We start from the raw sequence: 11,203 nt of genomic DNA, 5'->3' as shown, positions 1-11,203 counted from the left end.
TATTATCTATTCTATTATATAAAAATCAAGTTTCTGCACTTAATGATAGAGTTGATATGAGATGCTTATGAGAGTGTTTAGTGATTTGTTTCTTTTAACTCATTAAATATAATTTATTAAGATAAATTAACTATATCAACTAATTGATTTGATTAGATATTTAAATATCACATAATTTATTATAATTTATATCAATTTAATTTGGTAATATTTTTTAATTTATTTCTTTTAATATTTTGTTAGTATTTTTTAATTTATTTTTTTAATTTATTAAACCAAATTAATTATATTAATTATCTGTATTAATTAATTATATTAATTAATTAATCATTAAAATAATAAATCTATGAATAAAATAGGTTCTCGTGATATTTTTTACTAATAATTAAATCAAATTACATCATATATATTGAGCTAAATTTAAATCATGTGAATTAAGGACTAAACTAAAATAAGATGATTTTTTACTTATTCAAATTGAATGCAATAAATAAAATTAATTTGTTAGATAATTATGGTCTTCTGATCTTCTATATATAGATAACCACACAAAATTATAAAAATCATCATTTTTATCGTTTTTGCTATTTCAATTCTTTTTTTATGTATAAATGTACTCAAAATGAGAAGGTATGGATGAGTTTTTCATTAATTATTTGTTTCACAAATATTATAGTCTAAAAATGTCTCAATTTAGGCATTCTACCTGTAACACCCTACCATACTTAATCTTATGCTTAAGTCATAAGACTGAGATAGTAAGGTATTACGACCTCTAAAAATAGTAATATATATATATATAATAATAGAGAAAAGATACTTAACTAGGAGCCTTGAAAAATGGGTAAAACAAAATCGCAAAACAAAAAGCGCAACGCTCAGGAAAAGATTACTTGTGTGCTAAGAAACCTAATAGGAACATGATAAAGTTAAGCAAAAGAATAAAGGAAAGCCAAGGAAACAGCATAACTAGCCCCTGACTTAGCCTGTGAAGCTAAGGCTGGCCAGAGGATATATATATATATATGAACATACATAGGTATCCCCAAAATATACCAAAATACCAAAATAAACTCCTATCTCTCCCTCAACCTCTAAGAGGAGCAACATACATAAGTTACTTGGAGAGTAAGCTAAATACATATATACATATATACAAATAGAAAACCAAAATACACCCAAGGACTACTTCGCTTCCCAGGATCCAGACGCCTAGCAAGGAGCCTCTCGACCTGCATCTGAAAAACAACAATACAATATGGAATGAGAACCGGAGGTTCTCAGCATGGTAAAAGTGCCACGCGCATAATAAATAAGGTCCTGAGAATGCCATAGGCAATCCTAGAACTCCGTTATACAATTATCCAACTTAATTACTAAACAGAAGCTATAACAGGGGTAGGTATTCTAAATCTACCTAACTTACTCAATTTCAATCCTAATCTAACACCAAACCATTTCTCCTTTTCCTCCATCCCTCCATCATCCACAATGCAACAGAAACAAGCAACCAAACAAGGTCACGCACAAGTAATGAGCAGATAGTACAAATAGCAAGTATAACAGATAGCATGTGATATATATCAATTAGGCATACCCAGAAAATGCATAGCAATCAATACAAACAAATGCATATGATGCATGCCTGTCCTATGGCTGATGGGGCCCATCTGTCGGTTATCCAGCCAACCCGACAAGTCCGAAAACCTTAGACTGTCCCCCGTCGCGCATCCCCAAGAGTCTATGCATAGAGTTCACATTAATATTTCATAAAATCACTCAATGGGGGCTATCCATACCCGGGAATTTATACGTGCCCGGTCACCCTTACGACGTAGGGTCAACAGAGTATCGAGATTCAACCTGGAACACGTGATGGCGAGCCACAGCTCTTACCCAGGGAACTCGTATCTCAGATAGCATTATTCATAAGCCATTTCATAGTCATAATCATTATTTAATCATTCATCAAGCCATGGCATACTAACTCCTTTTATTAACAACCTCCCTTTCACATTTTTCATCGTCATTCCCTTATAATTCATCTTGATTACCCTTTTCTGGGTCCTGACCAAACTTTTTATCAAACTCTTCTCATCCTTCTTAATATCGAATAATCTTAAAATCAACCCAACTCTAACATTAAATCAATCACATCACACGAGGATTGAACTTTAACTTCTCGAACTCATGACTATCACTAAGACATCCTCGACACTCTATTTTCTTTTCTGTTTCTAATATAGCAAATGAACTCGGAATTGCACAAACTTTATGTCCAGGCGTTCATATTGAAATAAGATTTCTAACAAACTAAATATCATAATTTTCTGATTTTTCTAGCCTCAGGAATAAAGGAAAAACCGTGACTGCTCTGCAGTGCATAAAACTAGAAAAACAGCAGCAGCATGTGGCATTCAAAATTCAATATAAAATCCAAGTTAAATCCAATGACTTTGAAAATTAATGTAGTTAAACTTTACTCATCCAGGTTTCTTTCTCAATTTGTTCTGAGTCAATACCATTTTTAATGAAAAAGTTACATTACCTGGAAATTAAGTAAAAATGAGACAAAATCTGTTTTAAAAACCAACAAGCTTAGTACCTTTCAATTGGAATAACTTTTATTACAAAACTCCAATTAAGCTAAATTTTGATTTGAGAACCCTTAGCTCATCCAGAAACAAGTGTGTCTTGGTTGCAACCCAATTTCTATTTAATTCTAAGAGTTACAAGCATTGGAAGTTGATGCATAGCTTGCTGAAATCTGTTTCTTTTCAGTTTTGACCACCAATATTCAAAAATTCACAGCTCCCAATCCTCAACTTTTAAAATTCTGAAATTTTAGAGAAATAAAGAAAGTTAATCAAATTTTATAACAAAATTGGTTTCGCTCCAAAACTCAACTCGTAGAAGTCGCAGCAAGACAAACAAGTTGCTGCCCTGTTTGATCTTTTCTGCTGCTGGACATATTTAACAACCTAACTTCAAAAATTTGCCATAAATTGTATATTTAACAAAAAGGTCCCAAATTTTTCAGTTTAGTTCTTTGTATTCCCAAGTTTAGCCCAAACTTAGTCTCATACAATTCCGATCATTACATAATTAGTTACAGCATATACAATACCACCACAACACAACTCTACATCCTTATTAACAAACACCAATTCTAATCCATCATAAATAAATATAAGAGCACACCATTAATAACTTTCACACCTCATAATTCTAATATATAAATTCACTAACAAATCTATTCTAACAACATTACAAGGCTAATCATTAAATACAACAAACAATCCAACTTATTCTATGGTTCCTCTAACCTAAGTTTTCACAACACCGTAAATATTAAACGTGCGAAACTTAAACCATACCTTGGCCGATTACTTAGTTCACCCAAGGCAGCCTCACAACTCGAAATTACAGCCCCTCCAAGCTCAATCAAACAGTCCCAAAATAAGCCTTGGTCATCAACAAACCTCCAAGTAATCCCAATTCAATTCCAATGCTTATATACCCACTTAATCTACACCTAATACATATACATGTTCCAATTTCAGATTTCTCATCATAAATACAAGATTGGACTAGGGTTTAGGTTGTCCTTACCGTGCCCACACGCATAACAACTCGAGCTCAATAAGCTCCGCAAGCTAAATTAAACCTAAAACACCAAATTATACAAAATCTCAACACCAAAGCCCAATAAATTCAGAACTAGAAATGAGAAAATTGAGGAAGAAAGCATGGCTTCCTTACCTTACAATGTTATGGGCTTTGTAGAGCTCAACGCCGCGGTCGCGTGGCCGCAAACGGATCGTCAATCGGAGCTCAGAGCGAGAAGTTATGTGGATTTGAATGAAATCAAGGGTTTTGGAATCTTCAACATGTTCTTCCCCATTTTGGCTCTGCCCAGCGTGTTCTGCATGCTGAATGGAAATGAAATGAGCTTCAGCTCATTATATATAGTGAGTTGGTTGGGCCCACGGGCCCGGTTCGGGTCCGGTTCGACCGGTTCGGCTCGTTCGGCCCAATTTTGGGCCAAATTTTTCGAAAGTGATATCAAAATTCTCGTTTTGCCGAGCTCTATCCTATTTTGATATTAGTTTTGTATATTTAATTTTCCTATTGAAAATTCAATTTATTGACTAATTATATACCGATTTTAGCGGGATTTATATCCTACCCATCTAATTAGGAATTTTGTCCTCAAAATTCAGAGTGCGTTACCTGAATGGAGGTGTGGGTAGTCCTTCCGCATCTCTATCTCAAGCTCCTAGGTATATTCTTCAATACCAGCCCAACACCAAGCTACTTTCACTAAGAAAGTCTCTTTCCCGTGTAAACGCTTAATGCTGGTATCATCAATTCTAACGAGAGTTATTGGAAACGTCAGATCTTCTCTCACTTGAACTAATTCCGGCTTTAGGGCATGACTAGGATCAAAATTATATTTACGAAGCTGCGATATGTGAAACACGTCATGCAGGTTCGAACAATGTGGTAGTAAAGCGATCCTATACGCCACTTGTCCGATGTGATAGGCATTTAGCTTTTTAGTTTTTGATTGATCATCCGATTCTAGTTCATTGAAGTGATCTTCAGAAATAGGTATCCCCTTCCTTCCAACTTGAGAAGTCTTCTTCTTAGATCCACCTAACTCTTTTGTCGGCTTTCATAGTGAGAATTCTAACTTAGATTTGTGTAACTCTTCCTCTGTTGTTTCGGCTGTCAAATTCAGGAACTAAGACGTTTGATATTCCAGTTTTCGGTTAATTCAAAGCTGTTTAGCATACTGTGAAGTCTCACCTTCTTCCTGATGTATAGTCTCTTTGATATCCCCAATAAGTGGTTTACTCCGATGGGCAAAACAGGCTTGGTCGCTTGATCCACAGTTCCCTAACAGTATCACCTTTTGTCCTAGTCTTCGGTAACCTATTATGAAATCAATGGCTATTCCCTTTTATCTTTAATGTAGAACCTTCGACGGTTGTGGCATTTCAAACAGTTTCTGGTGGTCTTTCATTTCTTTCTCATACGTCAAACTTGTAATCACATAGATTTCCACCTCGTTCTTCATTTCTGTCTGCTCAAAATATCTTCTTTGATTCGTGGTAGGTTTTAGAAATCTCAAGGTAACTTCGAAAATTTTCTCTTGTAAGCTTCGAACAACAGTTTCTTATTTCAACTTCCGACCTCAACACATAACCCTCTCTTGGTGTCTTCTGGATTCAACCGGTTTCAGTACTCTTAGTAGCCCCTTATCACCGTTATTGCACTCCTCAAGTCTTTGACTTTACGATCTCTATTTCGATATTAAACATATAAATCTTTTCTTAGTTCCCTTTTGTTTGCCAGACTTCGACATCCTCGGTAGGTCTTTATCGTCCCCTCACGCTTCCTGCATTTCGTCTTTGCTATGTTTTAAAACTGCAATAGATTTAGTTTGACTCCTTTATCTATACCCTTAATATCCAATTTAAAGTTCCAACTTATCTAGCCTTCCATTCTCCGAAATTTATATCCAAGCATTTCCCCAAAAACTTCTTACTCAGGGCATCTGTTACCACTTCACGATGTTGTATTTACACGTATCCTAAACCCCTCTGGTAATGTATCGCACTAATTCTGAGTTGTTAAATAAGTTCGGGTATTCTAATTACTGGATTTGGGGTTAATCCTTCCCTTGGAGTTTGAAAGCTCTCTTCATATTCGGGTATCTATGTAACCGGTGTATTTCTAGCGCATTAAACTAATCATAGGCTTTGTGGTCGACAAGAATTTAAAGCTCTAAAACTCTTTTTGACGGCGCACGCTTACCTGCTTCATCTTCTGTATCCAAAAGTCATGCTCTTAAGGAATCAACATCTCCACAGTCACAACTATATTTTATACGTGATACTAATATAGGCTCGAGTTGATTTTCAAAAGGACATTAAGCTCGAAAAATGAATGAGCAATACAAACGGTGTTCATAATGAGTCAAAAAGGAAATTTTGTACACAGTTGATCAGGATTATAACGAAATGATGGAATGCACAAAGAGAGGAACCTAGGTGCATCTCAAGAAAAGAGTTCAAATTAGAGACCTTTGGTAGGAAGAACAGAGCATACAGAGTCAAAGAAGTCTCAGCTGATTCTGAAGAACATGGTTTGCGAATAGGGGCAACTCTAGTCATAGCGAGCATACAAGATTCAAGGATTACGCGCTTATACCAAGACAAGCTCAGACTCATCCTGGAAGAAATAATATTCATGCGCACAAGGAGTAAAGTTAGAAAGGTAGTCAAGCTATTTAGGAAGAGCTCCGGATCGAATGTCAATGTAGGTTTCAAAAGAAGGATTAGATCGAGTCGCGAAGGTTCGTTAGCACACTCTCTCTGCATAAGATTTCCTACCGTTCTCTTCCTTCTTCTCCAGCATAACCGATGCTTCCCACAAAGAAATAGTTGGTTAGGTGATTCCCTCTTCTAGTACTCCCTTCCACTCAATCCTGAATTCTACCGGTTATAATGATGTCTTCACTTGTGGTGCAATTGAAGTTAATCCGGTTTCCGGTACTAAGCCTATCGCAAACTCGCTTTCTCTCTGGAATGGAAGTTTTGACACACCTTCAAGAATTGTCTTAGAAATTCTCTCGTATAGAGATTTGGTTTCATCTCCACTTACCTCTGAACAATTAACATCTAAAGGTTGTGTTCGCTCTACTCCTCTTCCTCAAAGTTTCACCGTCACTAAATTCCAAACAATAACTCCGCATAACCCTCAACACTCCTGATTCTTTAGATATGGTCCAACCTGCTTCCACTACGTCACTTAATCCTTAACCTTCAAAAGTCTAACCACCCTGATTCTACTGCATCATTCTGACTCTCATCCTTTAAGAACCTAGTCACTCATCTAAGTTAGTTAAGTATCGCTCCTTCTTAATAACTAGTAGTCTTCGACTAACCATCGGTTCGGACTCCGCGATCATCAAAACTTGTCGTGCTTCACAAATGGATCATACATATATTAATGATACGCAAGGTAGTTAAAAACTCAACTGCTAGCTTATGATTACCTCGGGTCTGAAGATCGGATTCGGCTGCATCCTGGCGTTTCTTGTGTGGACAGTCTCGAGCTATATGCCCCGACTTCTCGTACTTGTAACATACGCCTAATCCGGTCCTGCACGGTCTCTTTGGATGGTACTTCTTGCACCTTGGGCACCTTAAATCATCCAGTTGAGTACTAGTTTTCCCTTTAGCATTCGGATCCGGACGGTTATCGTTCCTTCAGTCATTGCTCCAGTGCTGAGAATGTGAAGCGACCAAGCGATTCTTTTTGAAAGTTTGGCTCCTCGGTGTAATCTTTCCCTTTTTCTTTGTGAAGGGTTCTCGATGATCACTTCTTGCTACCTCAGCCCTCCTTGAGCTTTCTCCTTTTGCCTGACCCACATTAACCTGCTCCAGATAACTCAGTGGTACCCCTATATTCGGAGCATTATGTCCACCTTCATATTCATTATCATCATTGTTGCCAGTTCCAGCTTGTGGTTACATTCCATCCATTACTCGGATGGTCGTGGCAGCAACAGTACCAATGGCAGCAGCAACACTCGTCATTGCGGTCACGATATTGGTCAAACTATCTGTTGGTATGGTTACCTCATTAGCTCTCCGTCCTTGATCCCGATTACGCTCACGACTGCGCCCACGAGATGCCATTTGGTTCCTGTTCACACCAAACAAGTGATATCAAGGTGATCAGTCTCAATATCTCTAGTTTAGTATTTCAAAGTCCCAAATGCATGCTCATGAGCATTCATGCCTCATATATCAGTTAGATACCCTAAATAGCATGTATAGACACCCAGAGTATGTCCAGAGACATAATCAGTCCGTCCCTCAGGCTCTATAGGAACGAACTGCTCTGATACCATAATGTAACACCCTACCATACTTAATCTTATGCTTAAGTCATAAGACTGAGATAGTAAGGTATTACGACCTCTAAAAATAGTAATATATATATATATATATATATATATATATATATATATATATATAATAATAGAGAAAAGATACTTAACTAGGAGCCTTGAAAAATGGGTAAAACAAAATCGCAAAACAAAAAGCGCAACGCTCAGGAAAGGATTACTTGCGTGCTAAGAAACCTAATAGGAACATGATAAAGTTAAGCAAAAGAATAAAGGAAAGCCAAGGAAACAGCATAACTAGCCCCTGACTTAGCCTGCGAAGCTAAGGCTGGCCAGAGGATATATATATATATGAACATACATAGGTATCCCCAAAATATACCAAAATACCAAAATAAACTCCTATCTCTCCCTCAACCTCTAAGAGGAGCAACATACATAAGTTACTTGGAGAGTAAGCTAAATACATATATACATATATACAAATAGAAAACCAAAATACACCCAAGGACTACTTCGCTTCCCAGGATCCAGACGCCTAGCGAGGAGCCTCTCGACCTAGCAAATGAACTCGGAATTGCACAAACTTTATGTCCAAGTGTTCATATTGAAATAAGATTTCTAACAAACTAAATATCATAATTTTTTGATTTTTCTAGCCTCAGGAATAAAGGAAAAACCGTGACTGCTCTACAGTGCATAAAACTAGAAAAACAGCAGCAGCATGTGATATTCAAAATTCAATATAAAATCCAAGTTAAATCCAATGACTTTAAAAATTAATGTAGTTAAACTTTACTCATCCAGGTTTCTTTCTCAATTGGTTCTGAGTCAATACCATTTTTAATGAAAAAGTTACATTACCTGGAAATTAAGTAAAAATGAGACAAAATCTGTTTTAAAAACCAACAAGCTTAGTACCTTTCAATTGGAATAACTTTTATTACAAAACTCCAATTAAGCTAAATTTTGATTTGTGAACCCCTAGCTCATCCAGAAACAAGTGTGTCTTGGTTGCAACCCAATTTCTATTTAATTCTAAGAGTTACAAGCATTGGAAGTTGATGCATAGCTTGCTGAAATCTGTTTCTTTTCAGTTTTGACCACCAATATTCAAAAATTCACAGATCCCAATCCTCAACTTTTAAAATTCTGAAATTTTAGAGAAATAAAGCAAGTTAATCAAATTTTATAACAAAATTGGTTTCGCTCCAAAACTCAACTCGTAGAAGTCGCAGCAAGACAAACAAGTTGCTGCCCTGTTTGATCTTTTCTGCTGCTGGAAAGATTTAACAACCTAACTTCAAAAATTTGTCATAAATTGTATATTTAACAAAAAGGTCCCAAATTTTTCAGTTTAGTTCTTTGTATTCCCAAGTTTAGCCCAAACTTAGTCTCATACAATTCTGATCATTACATAATTAGTTACAGCATATACAATACCACCACAACACAACTCTACATCCTTATTAACAAACACCAATTCTAATCCATCATAAATAAATATAAGAGCACACCATTAATAACTTTCACACCTCATAATTATAATATATAAATTCACTAACAAATCTATTCTAACAACATTACAAGGCTAATCATTAAATACAACAAACAATCCAACTTATTCTATGGTTCCTCTAACCTAAGTTTTCACAACACCGTAAATATTAAACGTGCGAAACTTAAACCATACCTTGGCCGATTACTTAGTTCACCCAAGGCAACCTCACAACTCAAAATTGCAGCCCCTCCAAGCTCAATCAAACAGTCCCAAAATAAGCCTTGGTCATCAACAAACCTCCAAGTAATCCCAATTCAATTCCAATGCTTATATACCCACTTAATCTACACCTAATACATATACATGTTCCAATTTCAGATTTCTCATCATAAATACAAGATTGGACTAGGGTTTAGGTTGTCCTTACCGTGCCCACACGCATAACAACTCGAGCTCAATAAGCTCCGCAAGCTAAATTAAACCTAAAACACCAAATTATACAAAATCTCAACACCAAAGCCCAATAAATTCAGAACTGGAAATGAGAAAATTGAGAAAGAAAGCATGGCTTCCTTACCTTATAATTTTATGGGCTTTGTAGAGCTCAACGCCGCGGTCGCGTGGCCGCAAACGGATCGTCAATCGGAGCTCAGAGCGAGAAGTTATGTGGATTTGAATGAAATCAAGGGTTTTGGAATCTTCAACATGTTCTTCCCCATTTTGGCTCTGCCCAGCGTGTTCTACATGCTGAATGGAAATGAAATGAGCTTCAGCTCATTATATATAGTGAGTTGGTTGGGCCCACGGGCCCGGTTCGGGTCCGGTTCGACCGGTTCGGCTCGTTCGGCCCAATTTTGGGCCAAATTTTTCGAAAGTGATATCAAAATTCTCGTTTTGCCGGGCTCTATCCTATTTTGATATTAGTTTTGCATATTTAATTTTCCTATTGAAAATTCAATTTATTGACTAATTATATACCGATTTTAGCGGGGTTTACACTACCGTTGTCGATGGAAGTTGAACTTGTAGTAATTTAGGGTGACCATGATATTTTTTATAGTGTTACATAAAAAAATATTTTTTTAAAATGAATATACCCATTGTAATTAATTTTCTTTGTCAATCTGTTATCTTTTACCTAACAAACAATATCTATATTGAATATATTATTTTCATCAGGAGTCATACATAATTGATTGATAATTCTATATATAAAAATACTCATGTGGTAACTAAATACCATATTGTTATCTCGCTAATGTTAATTCTCCTATGATTATGCGAATGTATAGCACTATCAGATGAAAATTGATTGGATTACATTTATTTCCAACGAGGTAGGTGATCTTTTAGGCCTAATCATGGTCAGGAAGGTTTGAAAAATGCTAACAATACAAATACTTTTTATTTTTAATACCCAATAATAAATATATAAATTAAAACTAATATTGTTTCGTACAAAATCATAAAATATATAACATACTTAAAACATATCCAATCCGTATTAGCTGTCATTATTTATTAGTTACGTTATGATAAATCTGGTTATTAAAAAAGATTAAAATTAACTTAAATATACACAATATTATTTCATACTTTTTATTTTTATTTTATTATCATAAAAAGTCATACATATTATAAGAGAACCTCATCTTTTTACCAACAGTTCTTTCATTCAATGGTTTTTATAAAGAAAAAAGGCATAATAATATTGTGTTTGACAAGAATATATGGGATTTTGAAACGTTGAAGCATATATTTAGTCCTTAACATATTCG

At 35.6% G+C, this 11,203-nt stretch overlaps 2 long non-coding RNA genes and 1 pseudogene across 2 annotated transcripts; all 3 read right to left on the bottom strand.

Annotated features, from left to right (window-relative positions):
- Positions 1-835: 835 nt before the first annotated feature.
- Positions 836-4,608, bottom strand: LOC148577020 (uncharacterized). Its single transcript, XR_015902740.1, has 3 exons — positions 3,613-4,608; positions 3,378-3,535; positions 836-1,238 (listed from the first exon to the last, which is right to left on the bottom strand). It is a non-coding gene; the product is annotated as an uncharacterized LOC148577020 (long non-coding RNA).
- A 125-nt stretch (positions 4,609-4,733) lies between these two features.
- Positions 4,734-7,971, bottom strand: LOC148577019 (uncharacterized; annotated as a pseudogene).
- Positions 7,972-9,623: 1,652 nt separating this feature from the next.
- Positions 9,624-10,157, bottom strand: LOC107631548 (uncharacterized). The gene is made up of 3 exons (XR_002362148.2): positions 10,003-10,157; positions 9,853-9,907; positions 9,624-9,775 (listed from the first exon to the last, which is right to left on the bottom strand). It is a non-coding gene; the product is annotated as an uncharacterized LOC107631548 (long non-coding RNA).
- Between the last annotated feature and the right edge of the window lie 1,046 nt (positions 10,158-11,203).

This window comes from Arachis ipaensis, chromosome B1, assembly GCF_059453495.1.
Source record: "Arachis ipaensis isolate K30076 ecotype BB chromosome B1, ASM5945349v1, whole genome shotgun sequence".
In the NCBI taxonomy this organism is placed as follows: domain Eukaryota; kingdom Viridiplantae; phylum Streptophyta; class Magnoliopsida; order Fabales; family Fabaceae; genus Arachis; species Arachis ipaensis.
The sequence above is the reverse complement of the archived record's forward strand: the minus strand, read 5'-3'. Positions and strand labels throughout refer to the sequence as shown.